Source organism: Megalopta genalis, chromosome 4, assembly GCF_051020955.1.
Source record: "Megalopta genalis isolate 19385.01 chromosome 4, iyMegGena1_principal, whole genome shotgun sequence".
Taxonomy (NCBI): Eukaryota; Metazoa; Arthropoda; class Insecta; order Hymenoptera; family Halictidae; genus Megalopta; species Megalopta genalis.
In genome coordinates this window covers 2506060-2530595 of record NC_135016.1, presented here as the reverse complement: position 1 = coordinate 2530595, position 24536 = coordinate 2506060, and the positions used below count along the sequence as shown (strand labels likewise).

The 24536-nt window shown below is 45.4% G+C and overlaps 1 protein-coding gene across 8 annotated transcripts in view; it reads left to right on the top strand.

Moving 5' to 3' along the window:
* Window positions 1-24536, top strand: part of Pgant9 (polypeptide N-acetylgalactosaminyltransferase 9) — a 285663-nt gene that overhangs the window by 112529 nt on the left and 148598 nt on the right. For 7 of the 8 annotated variants that reach the window (XM_033467572.2, XM_033467569.2, XM_076521049.1 and 4 more), the window contains one exon: window positions 20174-20270. The exons of the other annotated variant lie outside the window; for it this stretch is intronic. The gene's annotated coding sequence lies outside the window, so the exon portion shown is untranslated. The remainder of the gene's footprint in view (window positions 1-20173; window positions 20271-24536) is intronic. 8 annotated transcript variants of the gene reach the window in all.

Sequence of the window (24536 nt, the reverse complement as noted above, 5' to 3'; positions counted from 1 at the left end):
TCAGCCGGCGGGGCGCATCGATTCTAATCCGGGGGTGAACGGAAGCGAGCGCAGCCGCGACAAAAACCGTCGCGATGGATGCATCGACAAATGCATTTATCCGGCCGATCGTGCATTTACATTCCGCCGCGATAAATGTTACCGTTGGGACGTAACGATGTTACGTTTCATCGGCAATCTCGTTCCACGGATGACGAACCGTTTCTTGCCCCGCTTTTTCGATAGCCATTTTCGCGCGAAACGAGTTTCGCGGCGCGAGAGACGCTGGGGAAAATCTGCTTGTACCGGCTTGTTCGACACTGTTTTTCCTTCACTCCCCCCCCCCCCATCTCCCGATTTTTCTTTTTCAGACACCGAGCTTAATCTACCGAGGCTAGACTGCGCACGGTTTTTCTCTCACGAACCCGTTTGCACGTGTTCCTCCCTCTTTTTCGATTTTCTTGGAACATTGTCCTGTCGGAGACTGTCCAATATTCGCAGCCGTTGGGTCGATCCGATCGATCCGATCGATCTTTCATTAAGGATTTCTCTTCGGACGATCGCTCGAAAGAAAGCTCTTTTTAATTTAGAATAGAGCATGGTGAGAAAATAATTTCACTCGAGCTGCCTTATTGCAAAGAGCTTGGGAGAATATTTTATAAATATTTTTATCTTCGCGCGTAATACACGCGGGATTGATAAATAATATATTTGAAGCGATACTACCCTGTGTAACCATTATTTCAAAAAACTCGAGAGGATCAAAATATTGATAGTCCATTTACTATTTCAGAAATCAATTTTTCCCCAGGCCAATGTTTATTCTAATATCGTATTTACGTTGAAACAAATTAAGGATCGGGATTATTGCATTCGTGCTCGTATCGCAATGAAAATCTCGTTCGTTCGCGTACGTAACAATTTAATAAATAATTATACTATTGCGTCCTGTACATGCTACTTAATTATGCATTTGATTCAGCGTCGAATGGAATTCGATGGTGGCCGACGAATCAAAGAATGGCTACCTTTTTTTTTATTTATTTACGGTACACTGCAAACACAGCTCCGAAGTATTCAACGGAACGTACAATTTTGATATCCTTCCGAGGCCGTTGCGAAAATTGCCGATGTTTGCATTTCCAGGATTTCGAATTTTGCTACGATTGTTTCGCCCCGAGTTTGATAAGCGCCGTTGAAGAATAGCAAACACAACACGCCGCGCATCGCTTCTCCTATAAATGTAAATATTACGAAGCAATAATATGGAACGGGTTTGATTCGGCGAGGCAAACAAATTGGTCGGAGACACGCGCATATAAAAATCAATTAGTTGGGTATACAACGAACTCCGCATATACGCGCGCGCGCGCGTGGCACGGAGTGGAGGGAACGCGAGCGGAATTAATCGAATGTTAAATACGGCTAAAGGAACGGGGAACGTCGTTGATTCGGAATGCAAAGTTCCAGCGAAAAATTAAACGGGTCCTGTAATGACGTCGTCGCGCGAACGGAAAAATGATTCTCGGTCGTTCGAACGGATATTTTCGCGATTAAATCCTCGTTAAAACGGGGCGGCGGACCGGCGCGATATTTCGTCTCCTGTTTTTATTGTTACAGATTATTCGCTGCGATTGATGCACACTTTGTATCGGTACGGATTCACCCGGAGCATCGATAAATCTGTACAGGCGACAACAATTTGAAACATATCCTGCGAAATGGCCGCGAAAATACTTGGACGCCGCGTTAGTTTTGCTGGGAAACGATTGGTTCGTGAGTTATTGTTCCGGTGTTCGAAATTAAAATAATGCTGCTGCGAACGCGCGCGCACACACACGCACGCACACGTGCGCGCACACATCTCCTGCGATTTTCTTCTATACCGTTTCGGCGGCGGGAATAAAAGGAAGAATTGAACGGAAACTTGAGAATTGATGATGAAGCTCGACAAAACGAATAGCGTGCTATAAATAACACTTTTCCGAATGGATTGAGATCGTAAGAGATTTATTTCCTGCCATTACTCTCGCGACTGTAATTTTATGCATTGGAAACAAATTCAAACTTTTCTTGATCATGTAGTTTATCGGCAACACGAGTGAAATACTAGTTGTTCGTTTGTTCGAATATCTCTCGAATATTTCATATTTACCGGCGCGCTGTAACGATGTAACATTGTGCCTCCATTAAAATGTACTGCCTCGCGAGATTAATACGTCGCTGAATTACTATGGGGGAAAAAGCGTCGACCTTCGAACCCCGGCAGCTTTCCGCGAAAAGATCGCGCAACGTGTTCTGATCGGACAGGTTTTAAAGGGCGAACATTCTGCTTTCCCGTTCGCGAACACAGCTTCTCCGAAACGACCTTTATTCGTTACGAAATCGAGAATGAGAAGTTTGATTTAAAAATGCCATTCGCACGGGGGAGTAACAAATGGAGAAGCGAGTTCGAGAATCGAGTCCAGCAACTAATTAAGCGGCGTAACTGCGCGCTCGCGAAGAATCGGGGACAAGCGAAAACATACTAGCCGCGATTGAAGCGATTGCAGTCGTAGGTGGGCGGATGACAGGATAGTTCGCCGGCAGAGAAATGGCGGACAATGAAACGGGCAATTTTTCTCCGCAGCGCGTCGAACATTTGCAAACACGTCGGCGTCGATTCGGCGACTTCGTCGACCATTTCACCCTTCCCCGGTTAGGAGTTATGAATTTTCACGTGGGGCGCAACCGAAATATCATTTTCCTCCTCCGCCGGAGTCCGTCACCGCGAAATTGGGAATACTTTCGCGTGCTTTCGCGGTTTTCCAAGCACAATTTCTCCTGCAATTACACGATTCTAATACCAATTTATAATACATGAAACGTAATTAAATTCGAGACGATAACATGGACGAAAAGTGCAGAAATTATGCTATTTTTATATATAAAAATCATATAGTAATATCGTTATTTTTATCGTTATTACTATTACTATATATTTATTTATCAAGCGGGCTAGATTTCCCTTCGATTGTAGGATATAAATACAAAAGAATAATTTAGTTAGAAAGTGAACACGTGGGTTGCTCGTAGCGTTGAAAAGCTTATTTAATTAACAACATTTTTCTGTTCGTTATTATACTTCCAAGGAGGATTTATTCATTCGAAAATGCATCGAACGCTTGCTTCGTGTGAAAATTTGCGAGATCAATGTCGGCGCGCAGGAGCTGCGCATCCCGCTTAATTAGTGTCATAAATAGGTATTAAGCTGTGAGATCTCTAGTAGTCCCGCGTCTTCCTGCCCTGTTTCTCATTACTAAAACAAACAGCGAAACAACAGTACCTACGAATGCAGCGCGTTTGAAACTTTCCAGAACGACGCCGTAACAGCAATTTATGGAAGTTTTTAGATCCGCAATAATAGCTAAACTCCGGATTTTACGTCCTTCCAGCGGAGGGTATCGAACTCGCAATGAAATGATACCTGCATCGGAACTTCGTGCGCCGGTTTATTTCCTGGAACAAGAAGAGACCGCGTATTCGAACCTTCGTCCGTCAGAAACCGTGCGCGCGATAACAATTGAAAATTTTCTATTGGCAGTACGAAACTAATCGTTGATTAGAAAACTGGCATAAATCATTGTTCCGTCTTTTTTGACATCGTTTAACCCTTTGCACTCGAAGCCTTTTTAACAGTAAATCTAGAATAATTTTTCCGACTTACAGTAATTCCATTTTATACGACAAAGTGCATTTTATGCACGCGAAATTGAGTCTCCTGCTTTGTAGAACAGTTATGCTTTTAATAATATTTATAATCTAAATTTCGATTATATATAAAAGTGATATTAAAACGTGATACAATAATTTCAGTGGTGCCTCGGACTCATCACTCGAGTGCAAAGGGTTAATAATTAGACTGCGGGTCTTTATGCAAAATAAGAACAGTCGAAGTTCATTTTATGGAACACGAATTAGATAAAAATGTCATTCCACTTTTCATAATCGTAAGAAGTCGAGAATAACGTAACAATATTTTTGCAGCCATTTCTGCTGTAAACGCATAAAATCCGCGGATCTATAACGACGACCGTTAGAAATATTCCACGCTGGACCTATTAGAAACGCTTTCGCTCTATTCTGACCGGAACAATTTTCATTCTAGTCCCAGCTTCCTCGAAACAAGTCCGTGGCGGTGAACACGAATGCGCGCGCGAGCGTTCCGTATCGCGGTAATAGAGTTCCAGAAATAAAATCTGCCGTTGTATAAATTCAGCAAGCCTCATCTGCAACAATGTCTCGTAACTTTCGCATCCGTTTAAATTGCGACGGGGAATGATATCCGTGGTGGCTGCGTTTTCGGCGACGCGGCGCGACGCGAAAACGTTCCATTTCGTTACGGCGCAGCGTTTTATCCACGGCCGGATCGAACCCTTTAAACGCGATTCCATCTTTTACGACGCGGCCCGACGCGCAACGCCTGTTTCTGTTTCTCTTTTTCGCCGCGTCTCTTCCGTTTTATGGTACCCGTAAACCCGAGGAATGGTTTGCCAATTTATTGCTTCGATGTCCTGATGCGAGCCGTAAATGTTTGATAAGGCGCGCGCATGCTTTATTAATCCCGCATGATAGCCGACCGATTAAAACTCTGTTACGAAACTCCGTCGTTCTAAAACGTTTCGTTCCGCTGTAACCGTTGCGAGTTACAACGTCGTTACGCCGCCCGAACGCGTAGCCACCGTCTTCTACGGCTGCGATGATGCACATCCGTGCAATAAACGTGATGCGGATTATAACAGATATTGGCGCAGCGATAAGTAGATCGCGGACTTCCGTGCGAAATATAAATGCGCCACGGTAATTGCGAGGAACAGGAATCAGATCGATATTAATTCTTTCCTTTTATAATTTTGATTGGTTGGCAATCTTTTTTGTCAGAAATCTATAAAGTCTAGCGATCGCTGCACCGTTAATCTTTATACATTCGATCTCCTCATTTTTATGATAAATTCACATAAAATCTGCAGTCTAGCATCGTGCAAAGGATAAAATCAGGCGCACGCAACGAAGAGCAGTAGAAGCCAAGCAACGCAGAATCGATTTGTAACAGGCAGAGGCGCGTTAGGAGAATGTCTCGCCCGGGTTCCGGCATATATTTTTTCAACCGGTTATCCGTCTTCCGGAGGATGAAACGAGCGGATGATGTGTTCCTTGAGGGGTCCCGGCCGATTATAAACTTTCCGTCTCGCGGCTTTCCGCAGTCGCGGCGGAATAAAACGAGCGCGAGCCCCGGGAACAGCGAAAGAACAACGAAAGGAGAGAGAGATCCGCGATGCAAATTTTACCCTTGGGTCCAGCCGAGCACCGCGGCCCTCCGGCTTCATTCGCCAGGGTCATTCGTCTTTTCCCTTGTTACCTTTCCCTCGTCTAATTTCACCGGGAACGGATATCACCGTCGAGAATTCTCCCGCGATCTCTTGGCCGACGTCGCGGTGACGGATCGCGGCCGTGATACAATACCACCAATACCCCGTCGACCAATTAATACGATTCGTTTTTGCGATTCGTTTGTCGTTCGCGAAATCTGCCGAGATTGGATTTCGTTCCGATTGTATTTATTCCGATATTATTTATTCCGATATGTTTGTTCGTTCTGACATTATTCATTCTGATAGTAATCGTTGCCGAATAAATTCAATATCAATATTTTTCTGCGGCTCTGTCGTTTTTAATAACTGTGCCAATTGTTATAATATTGTTACGAGGACTTGTCCAAATCAAGTCGCTGCAATGTGAAACTGTCCTGTTGCGAGCAACTCCTTAAAAAAATAGTGGAAGATAGGGGTTGCCACGGAAGAGTGTTACCAATAGACGAACGGGTAATATTTCAAATTGAAAGGTTCGAAATATAATTGTATCGAGTTGTATTATAGTTTATATTCTTTATTGTTAACAAAATGCCGCGACGCGAGAGAAACGGAGTGATTCGCAACAATATTATAACTATTACAATAACGGGATCAGTTATGATAGGCATAATTTTGACAGACAATTATGATAGCTAGAATTTTGGCAGTCAATTTCGACAGACAATTTTCACACATAATTTTGATGTACGTCAGGGTCAACCTGTATCTACATTGACATATTTTTCAGTTGCTTCTTTCTAGTCAAGTTACACGGTTTCTTAAATTTGTTCTCAAGAATAATTGAGTCACGCGTCAACCGTTTACGGTCCCGTGTCTTCTAATAGTTTCTCGATCGAAACGCCATAAGTACGGAACGATCGGCAGCCGAATGGCGAAGCTAAGAATGGTCATAGTAGTATTCACGAGGACGATTTCCTGGGATGGTCGGGTGGAAAAGCCGGCGTAGTGGCTTAAAACGGAAAAACACAGGTGTCCGATAATGATTAACGACGCTCTCGGAACTCGGGAATCGCGAGCCGGAGCGTATGTATTGGTCGCGCGATACGGGGCCTCATTAATCACCGCGTTTCCCGCCCCGTTTTCTCGAAAAGAGGAGGATTTTCCCTTTGGCTTGTACGCGCGCGAGCGCGCCCGTAAACAGGAATTTTCATCGATGCTTTTTCCAGGCCGCCTTCCTCCGAGGTTTCCGCCGGCGTGATTTCCGGACGACGGTAATCGCGGATCCTTCAAACATTCGTGTCCTCCTCCTTATCTTTTGTTCCGGTTCAGTCGTTTTAAATCCTGATGGCTTCGTGTTCTGTCTGGCTTCTTACGTCACCGTGATAGGGCATTAATCAACGGTCGTTCCCGAAGCCTTCTTCTATCTTTTTCGCGGCGACGCGCGCCATCATTCATTCGAGCGCCGCGCCGGCTCTCCATTACAATTTCTCAACTTTACCGTCAATTTATGAACGCTGGTTCCCCGGCAAAATAAAATCGCTTCCGCCGGCGTATATCTTGTACAACGTCGCATTTTTCAGAGGCCACCTGCCTCGAATTGTGCTCGAGAAATCAGAAGCGAAGCCCGCTTGAGGGCGTTAGATTTTCCGAAATTTATCGTCGAGCACCCGCGCCGCGGAGGCTGCGTCTTCCATTTTTCCGTTTGCACGGTCTTCCTCGCCGCGTCGCGGATGTCTGACGGTCGTCTTGGTTTTCAATTTTTACGCGAAGAAAATTGCATTAACTTCGTTGAATGATTCCGAAAACTTTCTCGCGTCGATACGTATCCCTTTTACATTTTATAAAAGGAGATGGCGCGATCGGTAGAATATTATTATAATTGGAATGCATATTTTTGCAAAATTTCGCATGGTAAAAATTCCTTTGAAACGGACAAATTACAATGAGCGAATGCGTACGATATTGGAAAATTTTACAATTTTTTCACGGCGGTATTTCTTTGCTCTATTTTTCGAGACCCGATGACAATTACGCTCAAAACGAACGCTTTCTGTTTCGTAAAATCGACCGGACTAATTTCGAATTACTCTTGGGAGCTGTATCCATCGTTTCGCGGATAAATACGAATTTTTGTCGAACGACCCGAGAACATTCCGCGAGCGGTAAAGATCGAGAATCCGTCGATCAGCGCAATCGTCGAAACAGATTGTTCTTCCGGTTAACGGAAGTAACGCGGTGCTCGGTACAGGGCAAACGAACAAAAAGTTTTCTGGAAATGCTAATTAGAACGCGGGAACGGAAAAAGGTGGTCGGGGGTAGCGCGAACGCCGCGGTAGTACACCGGTTCTTATCGCGTCGACAACAATATCCACGAAAGGGAAACGGAGGACGGGCCGGAGAATTACGCGCGGATGCGAATACGCTCCAGAGCGTTCGCCATAAGCAGGCGAGAAGTGCAAGCTCCGTCGGTGGTGCTTGAAACTTAATCCTCCGCGTCGTCGTAAGATAACGGCACTCGGCGCCGCATAAACTTCATTGTCCTCGGGGTAAGCGGCCGTTGCAACGTCGGCCCCGTCACCCAGCCCGCTGTCTCATTGTTTCCGAACAGTTTCTGACGTTTCAATGACTCTATCGTTACGGCTAATTCCCGGCCGTGCTGTTTTTCGGCCGCGGCCAGGGCGACCCCATTAGTTTACGACTAATGTTATCGCGCGACGGTCTACTCGTCCCACGTAACCCGGCCCCGGCCCCGGCGGCCTTAACGTTTTACCCACCGGAAACCTATTATCCACTTCCCTCGGAATTTCAGCCTGGGGCTCTTCTCTCGGCTCCGAAGAATGCGCAAAAATATCCGGAGAATTCGAAGCGTCGCTTTCCGTCACGCCGCGACAGTCTTCGCCGGACCTCCGAAAGTTCATTCTCGCCGCTGTGTATTCGAATAGATTCGACTGGGACTTTTTTTTGTTTCTTCTTTTTCGAGCACAAAAGAGACAGAGTCCGCCGTGAAAATAGTCGGCGGAGATTTCCGTCGAAATGAAAATAATCCGCGGAATTGTCGTCGGAACGGAACTCCTTCGCTTTAAATTTTCCACGAACTCGAGTTTCTCTCTCTCTCTCTCTCTCTCTCTCTCTCTCTCTCTCTCTCTCTCGTCGCGAAACAAGTCCCCTTTCGAACGTCCACCACCACACCGACGACGATGATTCCACGTTTTTGTTTACCGGATCGCTTGTAAATATGTGCGGCGCACATATTTAAGTGCAAACACGAAATGCAAACCCGATCGAAGATACAACAAGAGCGCCGCAGAGTTATGTGTACCTACATGTTTTATGCACCTTATTTATGTCCTCCTTCATTCGAACTCTATTTGCATTTCATTACTCTTCGAGCGGCATCGACGGAAGCCGATTTCATTTCGCTATTCATCTTTATGCGAGTCCGTATATCCGCCGGCGATTGCCATAATTTCTCTTTTCGAAATTACAGTAATGTCTCCCTTACTGACGCTCACATCGTCCACTGAAATGGATAATTTTGGAGGAGCAGATACGATTATTCGAGCTTGCAGCTCGTTTTTATAGTCGTTGACAATTCGTAACTATAAAAATAAACCGCGAGGCTCGAATTTATCGTATCTCTTCTTCCCAAATTGTCCGATGTGAGAGAAGGAAACACGCATAGTAAATACTCTCCAATTTTCCTTCAGCTTGTATACAAAAATGCACAATTTACAAAGAGGAGCAGCTCGTCTTTATAACCGTTCACAATCGACAATTATAAAAATGAGCCGCGAGGCTCGAATAATCGTACCTCCACTTCCCAAATTGTCCATTTTTTCCCTACAAACTAATGAACAATTAGAAAGAATTTACCGTACCGTGAATATGTAATGCACTACATTCTATCGCATCGAAACTTGATCGCAATCAAGTGACCTTTCTGTCATCCGAACAGCCAAGTTGCCCGATCTGTTCGGACGACCGAGGGTGTACCGCGAATCGTCGATGAAAAACAGCGAGCGCTGCCGGGACGCAACAAATTAGGAATCACGGGACGAGATCGGGCTTCCAGGAATATCGTAAAAAGTTGTTCGACGTTTAATGGCTGAGTAAAGATTGCGAAGAGGAGAGCTCGTGACACGAACCAAAGGACAGAGTGCCGTTACTCCGCGGCTCGGCTCGGCTTGGCGCGGCTCGACTCGCCGGAACACATCGACACTGTCTCTTCTCTCTCTCGGCTACAATCCCACGGGGGTCGAAGTTTTCGCTGAATTATGCATGATCCCCCCTGCCCCCCTCCGTTGTCCGCCGTGATAACCGTTGACTACCAGCGCCGCCTCTTTCGCCACGCCTTATTTAATAATAACGACACCGTCGTTCTTGCGACCCTTATCGGCTCTTCGTCATTTCGCGCCGGCTGCATAGCCCGCCCGTATAGTCAGCTGTATAGTCAGCTGTATAGTCAGCTGCACAGTCGTCCGTACAGTCGTCCGTACAGTCGTTCGTACAGTCGCTCGTACGGTCGCTCGTACAGTCCGTATAGCCGCCCGTAAAACGCCGACAGCCGACCGAGTATCTCGTAAAACGGCCCCGCGATTTTCCATGGGAATGCATTTTAATCCATCCCGAGTAATCGGCCCGATCGCTATTTACCGCTGACGCGGTACGCGCGCTTTCATCTCCGATCCGCGTGCCAGACCTAACAAAGGACAGTCGCGCTAATTAAGGACACAAAGCCCAAAGATCTCCGTCAGCATCGCGCCGCGCCGCGCCGTTTTGTCCTCGGTGTCTTGAGCTTCTTTGACGGGATAAGCTCGCATCGCTCGCGAATCAAATTGGACCGCGCCCCGATTTAATTGTTTGGGAAAAGGACGCGGTTTCCCGTTTGCTTTTCCAATCTAAAGAGTCCGATCTAAAGTTTTTTCCCCGAATTGTCCATTTTTGTGCACAATCCGAGCGTCTGTGTAATTTCTTCTTTCGTATATAATTAAATATTATTTTTGCGACTCGCGTGATTTTATCCTTATCACCGATCGATCGATCGCAGTAAATCTTCCACGCACGCTGCTTTCGATTTAATTCAGCAATCGCGTGTCCGCGAGTCGCGTTTACTTTAACTTTACAACGACATCGGTAACGAATCCCGCCGACCGAAGAAGGTTCCGTAAGATTCGCCTGCGATTCATCTTCGCCGCGTATTTCTTCTTTCCGTTGGAAAATCGCGGGGCCTCCTTCTTCCTTTTAATGAGAATCCAATTACAGAGAGGGTGGGTAACGACCGTGAAAAGCAACGTTTTCGTATACGCGGTCGTCTATCCATCCATTCTACCATTTCGTATACACATAGAGAGAGGAATCGTAACGCGATCCAGGTGGCCCGCTAATTAAACTGTAACACACGGGATTTCCTTGCGCGTTCAGATTACCGTGGAATTGAAATCGAGAGCCTAGAATTTTTCAAGCCCCGGAAATTGCGTGATCGCTCGGTCGGAAGGGCTGTGTTCGTTTATTACGCTCGAGACGATCGGTTCGATTTACCGACTTTCAATTTGGTAAAGGGGTAACAACGCGGCCGGCTTCGGTTTGTTCCTGTGTTCCCAGCGTCGAAGCGGCCAGTTTCCGCGGCAGTCGCACTCGGGCGGGTATCAAACGAATCGGGTTTTTGCGTGCAAACGGCCGAAACACGGCCCCCCGTTAATAATGTTTGCCCCGAAATGAACGCGAGAAGCGGCCAATTTAGGGCTCGGCTTTGATTAAGAGATCCGCCGGTTTATTCGTTTCCTGTACCGCATTACTCTCGTCGGACGTCTGCGATCGACGGTAACATTCGCATAACCCACTTCGCTCGTTCCGTTTTTTCCGGACACGGAAACGCACTCGCCGCGATCGCGGCTGTCTTCGGAATCCTGATAGAAATTGCGAGCTTATCGGGCAACGCGTTCCTACGAAAAAATACCGCAACGAACTGTGCGATCGCTGGATCTCCGTTGCGCGAAAATAACGGAGAAATTATGGGAGTTACAGCGGCGTTTTGTTTCGCGCGCGGAATTCACCGGAAACGATTGCGGCTCAAATTTAGACCCACGCGGCACGCGTTTGTTGCTCGCTGAAATGCGCGTTTGGCAAACAACAGGCTCCGGTGAAACGTTGTTTTTTTTACCGAAATGAAATGCTGCCGATGCGTTTCATAGGACTAGAGTATAATTGTAAATCTAATATTTTGGATGTACGCGAAAGTAGAACGAATTGGATGGAAAACGTGGAATGAATTTTAATCTCCTGCCTTTTTTTATGCAGTGATATCATTTTGTCAGATTATCTTATAATATCAGAATATTATAATCTAGAATGTCTATATTAATTACTGCTAATTACTGTTACTGTTATTGTTACCGTTGAATCGAATAGTCTCACCGAACTGATATTCTATATATTAGTTACTAGATTATACTATATTATTATACTATATTATTACTATATTATTGTTACTTATATTAGGAACTGATATTCCGAACAGATTCTACAACGGACAAAGAATGCATTTTTATTTTTCCTGTCAAGGATTCGTCGAAGTCCGAACAGAGGAAATCGTTGAATAATTTGGAATTGAAATATTTGGAAACGTTCGGAAAATTTTGAAAATCGCGCGTTATTTCAGCTTCCGGCTGATACCATCGGAAGCAGAAACGATTTCCCGTTTGATTCGCGGTAGAATCGCGTGGCGGGTTTATCGTGGCGCCGATGCATCTTGCCGAATCTGAAAACGATCTTTTATCCCCTACGGCGCGGCACGATATACGCGCGAGTCTACTAGAACACGACACATTCGGTTTATCGTCGATCTTCCTCCCGTGCTCGAATCCGCGTCTACACGTTTAACCCATTAAGTTAATCCGCTCGGTAAATTCCGCCGTGGATCCGTAACGACCGAGTTTTTTGGTCGTGCTCGAATACCTGCTGCATCATTTTTATCGAGTGGCTCGATCGTCCTCGTACCAGCGCGCTCGCGCGCGGCATGTTAATAAGAAAATTTCGCGCCGATTACGATCCTCTTTGTATAAATTGTCGAAACGCGAACGCGAACCGTTCTAATTTATGCCGCGAATTTTGTAATATTTAATACGAAAGCAGATGGGAATAATCGAAGCTGCTGGAAAGATTAAAATGATTTTTCAATAACGATATACTATTGTTCCGAATCTGTTCGAAGTTATTCGCGGCAGCGATGCAATTCGTGTATAACCTCGAGCTTCCTGAAAATCGATGCAGAAAGGCGACGCTTTGAATGAATATGAATAGAAATTCGTAGCATCGGTGCCGATTTATTCTATTTTTCTTTCTATTATATTTTATTTCTATTATAGAAATTATAGAAAAAGGAGGAAAACCAGATTCCGGATTAAAATATCTGGTGTTCTGATATTCATTGAACAGGCACAATAAGATAGTATAGTTGCCGACGGAGACTTTTTGAAAGCGGTAACCAAAAAAGGTAAATTGTAAATAACCGCATTATTCGCTCAACTAGGCGAGACTGCTTAGATAAAGCAGGCTTTCAAAATTCAGAAATAATCCCCATTGAATTGCGGCCACGCACGCGGCGAGGCCTCCTCTTATTCCTGGAATAATGTCGGCCGGAAGATGTTCCACCTCTCGCGAGAAGCATCGTTGAACTCGCAAATAGTATTAGCGAAATCGCGTGGAAGGCGCGGGAAAACGGATTTTCCACGGTCGATCAGATCCATCCCACGAGCCTTTAAAACTAAAACGTAGGCGGGAGATCCGAATGTTCTTCGATAATCCTGTTTTTGCCTTTACCTTCTCCGCTTTGCGGTTTTATCCGCGGGCGAACCAAATCGATTGCTTTCTTGGAATCTCAATTCGAGGCGGCTACCATAATCCGTGCAGAAACTCTGCTACAGGAATTCCCGATCGAATGCGTGAAATGAAACGAATCGTTCGTTCTTGCATCGTTTTATAATTGAGAACGGTTTATATTTATTGCATACGCGGCGTTGCATTGTTACGCGACTCGCACTTGCTATTAATTATAGTTACGCATTCGGAGACAAGCCTAGAGACAAGTAGAACGATTTTTATTTCTCTGCAATTATTAGACTCGACATTCTACGAATTCGCATGAAAAATGACTGGTTCGAATAAAAAAATGTGGAGACATTAAAGGAGTATTTTTTTACGCTGTGCACAACTCTGTCGAATTATTAAGAGAGAAAGGACACTTTCGTTAGACTTACGATTCTCATGAGTCTTGTAATTACTCTGCACGCAATTAATCAAGCAGGTATCAACAGTCGAAACGATTCGAATATCAGTCGAAAAATAAATAACGCCGACGCGTGGAGCCAGAAAGATAAAGTTCCTTGTGCGATAAAAACGAAAGGTAAGCGCGCGCGCGCGTGTGCGGCATTATCTTTGAAAGGGTTAACGAAATGCACGCGTAAAGGTTGGAACAGGACTCGTGGAGCACAGGAACGTTAACAGCATTTTATTCAGGACCTTCGTTGCCTTTCTCTCGGCTGGCAAAGGATCTGGAAGGACCGCAAAATCCGGCGGGCCCGCGAAAGCTGGAAAAAAGACCGGGCTTTGCACCGTTACCGTGGAACCGGTTTGGCGGGATCGGAGCCCCGGGTGCTCGCACGGCTATCCACGGGTGCTCTTAATCGGTTTGATTTGCCGCGATGAACGCGCCGCGCCGCTGCGACAAATTGCTGGGATCACGTTCGAGCGCGGCCACGCTCCGCGAAATCCGCTTTGAAACGCTTCCCGCGGCGCGAACCGGCGGCCAGGAGCGGACAAGAGAATTCCGATGTATCGGATCGAAAGGAGGAGCGAGGGTGCCGACGGCAAAAACACCGGCGAGCAGAAAATAATCGATGAGCAACCGCGACGGTCGCGGCGATGCCGCGGAATTCGATCAATTTTTAACGAGAAATTTCTCGCCCGCGATTCTCCTCCTGTCGCTTCTTACATTTCTGGACGTCTGCGTTTCGCAGTATCCCAATATCTCCGCGCCCTAAAGCTTTGGAAAGCCTTACCGACGAGTCCTCTAGCGGATCCAGGACGAAACGGCGCACCCTTTCCTTTCCTCCGCTCCTTTGTTACCCACGCAAAGTCGTCGAAATTCGACGACGAATCTGCGACTGTCCGGGAGCCCAGCGAAAGCAGCAACAGCTCCATAGCGTTGCTCCATAGCAACGCAAGGAGAATGGATGCAACTGCAGACTAAAGGTCGAGGCCACAAAACTTCGACTCATATAATTGTCCCTAAGTGCGGTAACGATGATAAATATATGTATAATCGTCGATCTCCGTCGGAGACGCATGGCACCCGGGAGGCCGTGATCCTGGATGTGCTACCACGATGTCGTAACAGTCCCAACAGGGATCGACTATCCTCGAACTGTTTGGGACAGGTCGTCTGGCATCGGGAGCCCAGATCCTGGACCTCTGCAAGTCGTCGTCTTGAAACCAGAATCCAGCGGATCGGCGGACAACACGCGAGGGACAAAACTCCCCGGCCGATTTGGATACGCGCGCGCAGAGCCATTGTATAGTTTTTATGCGGTTTCAGTCCACGATTATACATAGATATTTATATTTAATATATATATATATATTATTAATATATTATTATATATATTATTATTATTGATAATATATTATTAATATATCATTATATTATATTATATATTATTATTATTATTATATATATATATATATATATATAACTATGAAAATATATATCTATATATATAAATAGATATAAATATATATAGATATATATTTTCATAGTTAACCGATTGTCAACAACTACGAAAACGAGCCGCGATAAAAACCCCAAATTGTCCATATTTTTATTTCCAAGCTGAGCGTCGCGATTAGGTAGAATTTACCTTACTCGTGTCGTATGAAATCTCGACGATTGGCCGACGATGCTCGCGAGAATAGGTGTCTCGTTCCGGCGTGCATCGCGTCGGCTGCTCAGCCCGAAAGGAGGAGGCCTTTGAATCCGCCGTTACGGATATTAAACGGCACGGACGACGAAGCACCTGAAATTCCGAAACTTGCCTGGCCCGTAGGACACAATAATAACAGAGAAAGGGCGGCGGTAGAGGGACGAGGGGGGAGGCAGAGATAGGGTGTAGAGCGCGAGAGAAAAGCAGACGCATCGGGGATTATGGTTGCTCTCGACGCGCGGCGAGCGGCGCGCGCGCGCGCGACACGCGGAAGCAATTCCGGCGGGCCGACCGTGGCCTTCTTGATTTCGCGTAGCGAGCCGTTTGTGCCATTATTCTTTCCGCCTTTCTTTCTCCCTCGGGTTCGTCTATTTTTGTTTTTCTTTGGCCGCGCGTAATGAAAAATTGCGGGCCCGCCGCACGCGCGCTCGCTCGCTCGTCGTCGCTCGCGCGAGTCGCATCCCTTAAGCAAGCTCGCGGATCAAGTAACTGCAGTTTCGCGCGGCCTCGTATAAAATGCATGCGCACACCGACGTTTATAATTTCACGGCGAAAATGGCTCGGCGAGAAAGCTTGGAAGTGGCAGGCCGCTGCGTGCCGTGCCATGCCAGGCTGGATCACGATGGATGCGCGCACCGAGAAGCTGTTTCGGGATTACGATGCGGTTCGAGCTTTACGATAGAGCCGTGACTTTTTTACCGTCCGCGAGATTATAGAAGAATTTGTTTGCTTCTTCGGTCGGGTTTACCTGTTCGCCGGTGGACGGCGAGGAGGAGCGGAGGGCGGCCCGCTAGAATTTAACTGCTAATTCGAGGGACAGTTCGTACACGAACCGCGGGATCCTCGCGGTTCCCCCGTGTGAAAAGCACGCGAGACCCGGTAAAAATAAAACCGTTGCTATAGGATCTCCTCCGAATCGCCGCTTCCCTTAATTAAGGATTCGATGGAACTAATTTTATGCGAGCCGCTGCTGGAAGAAACTCGTAATTGACGTCTAGACTGCGGGCGTTCATTAATGGATGGCGAATGCACCGGCGAGACCGAATTTAGAACGTTATTATCGCGTGATTCGAGTAGGCTGTTATTCGTTTTGTTCTTCTGTTTTTACATTGTTAATGACGCCGGTTCTTTGGTGCCGGCGCAGTTTCGCGTTATCCGCGAAGTTTGCTGTCCGAGATAACGGATTCACGAATTTTTGCTATTTGTTGATTTTACTTGGTACCGTAGATGTGTACAGAATTTGTTTATTCAATTTATTTCATTGTAATCGTAACAAACATTACTTCTCACGGATAACGTAATTTACGTCTGTAATTTAATATAATTAAATCACTATAATTACTATAATATAATACTTTAATATAATTAATTCGATATAATTGAACTACATTAAAATACATTTGTCGATTTATAGTTCGAGGACGTCTAAGTTTATAATTAGTTGCACGATATTTTATAGTTTCTTCTCCGTCACTGGCTGCTTCAAGAATTAAATAAATTCTTGCGACATTAATTTGTAGGAGTAATTGAACGTTGTGTTCAAATTCATTAGTATTTTTCTTTATCGAAGACGAAACGACGTGGCTCCGTTATTTAAAGCGAGAAACAGTGTCGCTGATAATAAATCTAAATCGCGCCGGAAGGCAGCCTCTACTCTGTAAATTTTCTACAATGTCCGGAGGTACTTACCTCGGGTAGAGAAATTTTCCCATTTCTGGCGTGCATCGCGGTTTTACGGGTCAGTTTCCCATAGAGGTACCGCTAACGGTAATGTGATCGATGAATATCGATAATGCAGGTTGTGTAGGTCATTGGGGAAGCAATAATATGGGAATTCCGAGTATAATTCCAGGAGTCGTGCAATGGCAACCGATCGCCTTCCTCTATTTCTTAACCGAAAAAATGCACGTGCTTCCCGTTCGCAATTTATGAGCACCCGGCAGAGATGTTGCCGCGAATTACCGCTTTCATAAAACATTTTACGCGGCTTCCAGGTAACTATAATATAAGAACAGTAATCCTTACCATTATTCCCATTTCAATGTTACGTCTAAATACACTCCCGTGCAAGAAATACTTTACAAGTACGATTGAATAATTGAATTAATTTTATTTCCTTCGGTGGTGGTTTATTTAATTTATACGATTCCAGTGTGCACCTAATTTTCGGTTTTTCTTTGTGATACGGCGATTTGTGGTATGGCGATTGCTATAATAGAGAGCAGGACTCGCTAATTGATAGTCAAGGGGGAATATTGTCACTAATATTATTAATTTTATTAGGTCGGTGATATTATAACTATTAGTGATATTATTAGTATTATTATTTTTAGTATTATTAGTAATATTTATTTGTATTAGTTTTATTACTTTAGTTTATTATTAGTATTATTATTAATAGTATTACTATTAATTACCAATAATTGTTAGTATTATTATTAGTAGTATTACTATTAATTAGCAATAATTGTTAGTATTATTATTAATGGTATTACTATTAATTAGTATTATCATTAATAGTATTACTATTAATCAGTATTAATTAATAGCATTATTAATTATTGTTATTATCAGCATTAGCGATTTTATAATTTCTTGAACTGGCAAATCCGCTCACAAGAAATCCTATCACATACGTAACCGCTTCATAAGCAAATAGATAGCTAACATCCACTTATTCGATAATTGCACGTTCTCCTGAGCAATCGCGGCATCGAGACTCGGTGATCCGACGCGGTGGCACGATATCTCGAATCGTTATTCAAAACGCAGCGTCGCGGAAACGGCGCGGCGCGGCGGTACGCTGCGCTGGTTCAATTACAACGGAACAAGGGTTGAAAATCCGAAGCAACGAAGCCGCTTCGGAAATGGGAAGAAAGAAAGTGCTGGCGGAGCCCTGGGACTAAATGCGCGGGTAACAGGATTTCTCGACAAAGCAACGCGGACTCGCGAAACAATACTGCGAACACGGTGTACCCGGCGCGGCCCGGCGAACGAAGCGCCCATGTATCTGCGAGCATTAACGGAGCCGGGTAATACGGAGCGGCAGAAACGCTAAGTGGCGAACCGAGCATCAAGAAAATGGCCAACCGGATGGAGGTTCTGCTCCCGATAACGGTATCGGTGTTTATGGACAAGTCGAATGTGTCCCGGCGCTTGTTTCGCTCTTTTATAAGGCGCCAACTACGGCCCCGAACTATTAGGACACTTATTTCGCCCGATGAGAAAGCTGTTGCCGGCAATAAGCCGGCTCGTCGCTATTAACACAGCGCCGCCAGGAAATGTCGGCTATTACAGTTTTAGGTGCTTTGCGATGCGCTGGGTGTGCTGTAATCGTGACGTCGGGGCCGGCACCTTAGAAATTGAGTTGTCGCCGCGAAATCGCTTCGAACACGATTGATCATAAATCGTGGCGCGACGGTATAGCCAGCGGACGTGCTAATAATTCGCGGCTTCCGAACGATCGATTTTCGTGTTTTAGGCATTTTAGCCATTCGTTCGGAGCAGTCGTTTCGCGTATCTGTCGCGCGCAATCGTAATCGAAATGTTGCGTATCGAATTTTAAGGTTTTTCTCTCGCGTTTTCCATTGGGATTGCGACGTAGTCGAGGGGCGCGCGAATGAATCCGCGAGCCGAAGTGCAGCTACAAAAGGATTTCTATTTATGCATGCTTCTTCTGGTGTTCTGGCGCGACGGATTATTATTAAAAGTGAAAGATCTTGTTACGCCGGGGCGGTATAAAAATTCTTATTGTAGCGTCGTAAAATTTCCATTACAAGAACATCAAAGCGAGGCTTTAGAACGAGGCTATACGCCCCGAGCCACGTTCTTTACGTGACATTTATTTTATATCGAGTTTCATAAAAAGATCGTCGCTGTTATTTACATTGTTGTCTGTTAATCCGCGCGCTATGGACGCGTAAATAGAAATTGACACTAAAATGCAGCCCTACTTATCGCGACGATTTAATCTGGAACTTCGCGAGCGCGGAGAAGCGATCGTAATCGTAACGATCCGCGTTATGGAACCCCTCTTAAACGTGAGAAATATTGAACGTTTTATTAATTTAAGAAAAAGTACTGGTACGGTAATTTTCTTGAAAATATTTGATATATCTTGGTAGGCCTTGTAACACAATGTGCGAATAGATGCGTTGATCTAATTTTTGATGAACCGTTCATCGCATTTTATTCTTAGCTGGTGTATAAAATAGTAAAAATACGATCTTTACTGAATTTGTCATTATTTAGTCGGTTATTATCGAAGGAGAGAATAATCGCTTGCAATTTTTCATCTTGCTAAATTGCGATTTTATATGGAACTAATTATTTTCCGTTAGTTAAAGGGCAGATTATTTCGAAGGGGTTCAGGATTTTCGCTCGTTCCTATGAAAAATTGTTGCAAAAAAAAAGAAGAAGGAAATAATGCAGCAGCGTTCGTGCAAGCCTATATATGATGGATGCCCGAGATTATGTGTACACGCTAGGAAATGTAAGATTCCGCGATATTGCCGCGTGCTCCGTATGCGGGTTGCAGTGGCGGATATCCTATCTAAAGTTTATGACCGCTTAAATCTTAAGAATGAAACGGCGCGTGACATTTTATGCTACTATCGTGCCGCGAGTGTGGATGGGAATATATTTTATTTTCCAATCCGACCGGGGTTTTTCCTCCGACGCCTCTCTGTCACCGCTCGGAATTGCTCGTTGCTGCCCTCTGATTTACCATCGCAATATTTTTCTTACAAATATATCCGCGGATCGCGTACCCCTCCCGTCATCGTGAAACATTTTCAAAATATTTTACCGTGTTCCTTCGCGTTTCCATTGTTCTTCTGACGGGTTGTCTTCTCGCTCTCGTTTCAGGGCTTTGGATCTCGAGGACTCGCAAGCAAGACAATAATCTTTGCACGCGACCAAAGCGTGCATCGACTTCCAGTTGGACTTAGGAGAACAGCGTCGGGTAAGTTGCTCGACGTTTCAGTTTTTTAGCAGAAAAATGGTGCGAGTCGATATTTGAACTGGTTTATCGTCGCTTGTCATTTCATTTTGAGAATATAAATATCGCAGAGACTCTTCCACCTTAAGGTTTATTTTTCTAATATTCTGATACCGAAACGTTACGTTGTCTAAAAAATTTAGTTCTATAATATAATATATATAATATAATATATAATATAATATTTAATATAATATAATATAATAAATCTAGTTCTCTACTAGATGATAATACATCTAAATAATACAGTGATTAGATACAATATTTATATTGGGATGCATACAATGATTAGATTTGAGTGCCAGAATATTGTAAAAATGAATGTTCGAATATGGGAGTCTCTACTGTACATCACGTGTGACACGACTTAATGTCTCAAAAGATGCACGAATTATTATTTATTCTATTAACATTCTATTGCCAAAATCGATACAGGAATGAATGACAATAAGATTCTCGATGATCACAACACTATTTAGCTTCTTAGCACAAATCTTTACGTTGCTGTAATAATTTGCGAACAGTAGACATTCGGGGCCGATTATTGTCTCTCTAATGGAGCACAAAGAATTGTTCAAGGAATCACAGAGCGTGGTACACAGTACGACAAAGACACGTTCTATCTGAACCGCCGCGACTCGAGAGGAATAAAGTCGGCGTCCCGTACGCAGACGACGGAAACGGGCGTCCAAAAAAGCTTGCCTCGAAGGTAACCGTCTCAGGAGCTCCCGGAGCTACCGTTCAACAATGCGGACATTGTCACCGGCAAATTGTTCGTTAATTCGCGGGGTCGGCCGAGGGACGGGCACCGTTTAGTTGGCGTCTCGCCGCCAGCCTTGTCGGGAATGATAAAACCGCCTATTACGTATCCAGGGTAGCACGGCCGGCTGAATGGGTCGGGCTGATAACAAAACTCGTCTGGACGAGGGATATTAATGCTCGCGCGAAGACGGCTTTAATAAGTCCGCGACGTAATGAAAACCATTCATATAAAAGTTTCCTCCGCGAGGTGACGCTTTAATTGAACGCGGCCACGAAGAGGTCTCTCGTCCGCTCCTCTCCCCGCCCCTCCCGCCGCGCCCGGCCGCTTCTTTCTTATGCCCTCCCCCGGTCCCTGTAACAAGATGTCAGAGATTACCCGGCTCTGCCTCTCGAATTCTCTCCTTCTCTCCTCTCCTCTCGTCTCGTCTCTCTTTCTCTCCTCTTCGTCTCTATCGCCACGTCTTTTCTATATATACTCTTCTCACTGTTGAGTTGTAGATTGAACACAATTCAGCGACGAATAACAATACAGTGGCATCAGGTATAGTAATTTCTCCCAGAAATGCTCGGTGGTCGGGATTGGAACTGGCAAATCCGAGAATACTAAGACACGATTCTTCGGGCCTCGCGGCTCTTTTTACATCAACCCTTTGCACTCGAGTGGTGACTCTGAAGCACCGCTAAAATTGTTGTATCACGTTCCAAGATAATTCTTACATTAACAAAGTTTAGATTTTAAAAAGTTGTAAAAAGTGTTTTAAAAAATTCTATCCTTGTATTATCGATATCCAAACATTTAAGTAAAGGTTGGCGTATAATGCGTATAAATTTGACTGTCTCACGTGGACATTTATTAGCGACAAACGAGTGTTAATAGTCACAGGGGTGGAAGAAATCTTAGTCCGAAGGGGTTGGCAAAAATATGAAATCTGTTCTGCGAACAATAGAAACGAGACTGCGACGATATCGAGAATATTACATCATAAAGTGTCATTCTCCAACATCTCTCTCTCTCTCTCTCTCTCTCTCTCTCTCTTTTCTTGCTCTCCTTTCATCTCGGTTTCTCTGCCCTCGTCCCAGAGGTTTGGTCGCCCCGAGTCTAAGTCGTCTTACTTTCCCCTCGGAGGATCCGCCGTTACATTTATGCACCACCCTCGTGACTTTCATTAAAAATTTTCTGTTGGTCGAGCCGATGGAGTCGCAGTCGGGAACGTTTCAATTGATATCGAGCCTACCATTCAATCGGGGAACAAAAGGGGAGGGTTGGAATCGCGGCCGGAGCTTCATCGGCGAAATCGGGCCGAGGCGACGCGTCGAGACTCGACGAGACGCGACGCGACGAGACGGCTTTTTCCACCCCTTGCACTCTTCCCTGCCCCGGGCCCGCTACTCGGGCTGGTATTAAGGGATCCGGCCTTCTCTCAGATTGAAGGTGTAAATGCGGGTTTGATGGGAAATTTCTGGTAGCCCGGCGACGAGCATGCTCTCGAGGGCCGGGCGCAGACGCCCTCCGGTTAAAGGGGCGGGCTGGATGCTGGAGAGGCGACCGGTTTGTTAGCTGGAAATTGAAATTTTTCTGTGTGTTTACCGGGGACGGGATCGAGCTCTCGATATGTACTCGCGGATCCCAGTCAATTTCGGGACAAAAGTTTCGCTCGCCGCGGCTTCGTCGCTCTCTGCTCTCGCGGCCCCGAGGTCTCATTTTAATGCGCTTGTAAATTATAGTCTTCGCGGTGGGGACCCTGGGATCATTGCGCGATTATGTCTCGCGCGGAATTGGAACTGTCGATTGCGAGCGCACCGCTGATTTCGCGCGTTTCTCGCGATTATTTATTCATTCGCTTAATTTCGTTACGTATTTGCATATAAAATAAACGCTATTTTGTTTAGATTTTATTTAGATTTTATTATATATTTTCATTATATTTTATTTATGTTCACGAATGATCAACATTTGTACAATACAGAACAGAAAAACGTGTCATATTATATTATATTTAGACTAGCAGAATTAATAATGATTAGGTCAAGCATGAAACTGTGAAAACATTCTATCGAATATAAGAATGTGATCGACGCAAGTTACGCTAGAAATTTTGGCGGAAACGCATCGATCGGCGAAGCCGATGGCATCGTCGATCACTTAAAAAGTAACAAAACGAAAGTGTCCCGTAAGTTCGGGCACGAAGCCAGATAACGAATGAGGAAAGATGATTAATTAATATAAAGCTGGAAGAAGGCTCGAAGTATTAAAAAGTTCGAAGACGCGGAGGAAGAAGCGAAGAACCAAAGGATGCCGGCAAATAACCTGAAAAATTATTCGCAGTTGCGAAGGAAGTTAATTAAGTAAAGCGGGAGCGCAACCGGAATTGCGCGGGACGGGAAAAATCGTGTTCGAAACGACGCGACGGCGGCGGCTAAGCTAGACGACAGAGAGAACGTAGATCGTCGCAAGAAGCGCGCTTAATTAATAATAATGATATTTGCAGTTCGAGAAAAGCGGAGGTTCCCTTATCGGGTACTCGCGGTGGAAGAAGACCGTTCGGATAACGGAGGCTCGCCGTCGTTGCAACCGGCTGGTCTTATCGGTTCGGAAAGCCGGGACGGGACAGCGATTTCTCTTCGCAAGAAGTGCAGAAACCGCGCGAGAAGCGCTCGAAAAATAAAGCGAACGCGATGGATTGCGAGAGAGCGGGGGAAAAAACACGCGCGCTAGTTTCCAAAGAAACGAGCTGGGATCCCCGAAGAACAAAATGTCCGACACAGGGGAACGACGATTAATCCGCAGAAAACGAAGACGCGGACCGCGCGGCACGTGAAGCCGGAAGAAGCGCGCCGGCAAAAGGAACGAGAGAGAGCGAGAGAGAGAGAAGAGAGCCGTGCACGGTACAGCAGGAACGATTAATTAATACAAAACGCCGAGATAAATGTTAGGGCGACGAAACCAAAGAAGAAAGGGTTGCAAAAGGATGAAACGAAAGCGGGACACGGGTCGGCGGTGGGAAACAGGGTAAAAAGGGAGGATGGAGAGAGAAAAAGAAGAGAAAGCGGATCGCGGTTGCGGAAAAGAATCGAGTGAAATGTTGATAAAGAAATGGAACGGAGCGGGTTCGGAAGTTTACCGAAAAAGAAAAGCGTCGGGGGAGCGCGGGCGGGGAGGGTCGGGCCGCACAATGGGCCACGTTTTCGAAAGGGTTTTGTCGGTCTGGTTTCCTTTCCTTTTTTTTTTCTTCGGGACCGGTCTCCACCGCGATGGGATTAAACGCGGACAGCGTCGTCCGACGCGATAAGTAAATTGAAACGGACACCTGCTGTCACAACCCGCCGCGCTGCCCGCTGCATTTCTGTTTCGCTGGTCAACGAATTTTCAACATTCTCGCGGCCTTGGGGAAATTCCCGCGAACTGTCGTTGCCTGGACACGCCGTGGTCCGTCTGGAGATCGTTCTGCAATCTGTACATTGTGCGAC